Below are 1,118 nucleotides of genomic sequence, written 5' to 3'. Positions count from 1 at the left end.
TTGGAGTCTCTGCTTTCCAGTCCTTTGGGTACGTACATACCCAGAAGTGGGATTGCTGGATCATATGGTAGTGCTACTTTTAACTTTTTGAGAAGCTGTCATTCTGTTTTCCACAGCGGCTATGCCATTTTATATTCTCACCAGCACTGCGTGGGAGTTCCAACGTCTCCACATCCTCACCAATACTTGCTATTTTCCATTTTCTTTTTTTTTAATAGCTCTCCCAATGGTTGTAAAGTGGTAGCTCATTAATGGTATCTCTTTTATAACCTGATCTCAGAAGTTACATCACATGAGTTTTGCTGCATTCTGCTTATAAGAAGCACGTCACTAGATCTAGCCGACACTCAAGGGGAGAGGCCTATACAAGGGCCCAAATACTAAGAGGCAGGATCGCGGGTAGCCATGTTAGAGGGCTGCCTGTCACAAATAGCATTACTGGGATAATATTGTTAAATAAAATATGATATAGCATTACATAATAACTAAATAATTTATACATTTATAAATAAATAAATCTATGATATTTTATAATAAAATATTATATATACTATTTATATTATTTTTAAATGTAAGAAAGCATATTAATGGATTTGGGAACCTTGAGTAGTGACAAATATATGAACTTTGTGGCCAGAAAGACCTGGATTCAAACCCCGGTTCCTTGTCTTCCCAGTCACGTAGCCTTGCTCAAGCAAATTACTTCACCTCTCTTTGGCTTGGTTTTCTCATCTGTTAAATAGGGACAAAAATACCTACCTTGGAAGATTACTGCAAGAATTAAATGAAGTAATGTATCCTACACATTGGAGGAGCTCAGTAAATGATACCTAATCGTCATCCTCACCACCGCAATAACAAACCTCAACAAACCTCGTGATCAAAGGTAGGCCTAGGTGCTTTTCCCTGAGGGTGTCTTTATCAATATGACCACAAGGTGGCAGCTGTTCTCACACTGGATATTTACATCTCCTTGTTGGTACGAGATAAGGATGTGTGTGTACAGTAATCTCTAAGGGTTATTTGGGCAAGGAGGAGCACATGCAAAAACAATCCCACAATCCCTGTACTGGTAGTAAGCTATTGCTTGTCTCTTCTGCTCCGACTTCCATGAGCCT

The 1,118-nt window shown here is 39.1% G+C and overlaps 1 long non-coding RNA gene across 1 annotated transcript in view; it reads right to left on the bottom strand.

Moving 5' to 3' along the window:
- LOC109372388 (uncharacterized) overlaps positions 1–1,118 on the bottom strand; it is a 16,713-nt gene that overhangs the window by 5,342 nt on the left and 10,253 nt on the right. The gene's annotated exons all lie outside the window — the stretch shown is intronic.

This window comes from Hipposideros armiger, unplaced genomic scaffold, assembly GCF_001890085.2.
Source record: "Hipposideros armiger isolate ML-2016 unplaced genomic scaffold, ASM189008v1 scaffold_633, whole genome shotgun sequence".
NCBI classification, from domain to species: domain Eukaryota; kingdom Metazoa; phylum Chordata; class Mammalia; order Chiroptera; family Hipposideridae; genus Hipposideros; species Hipposideros armiger.
This window is presented reverse-complemented; position numbering and strand designations above follow the sequence as displayed.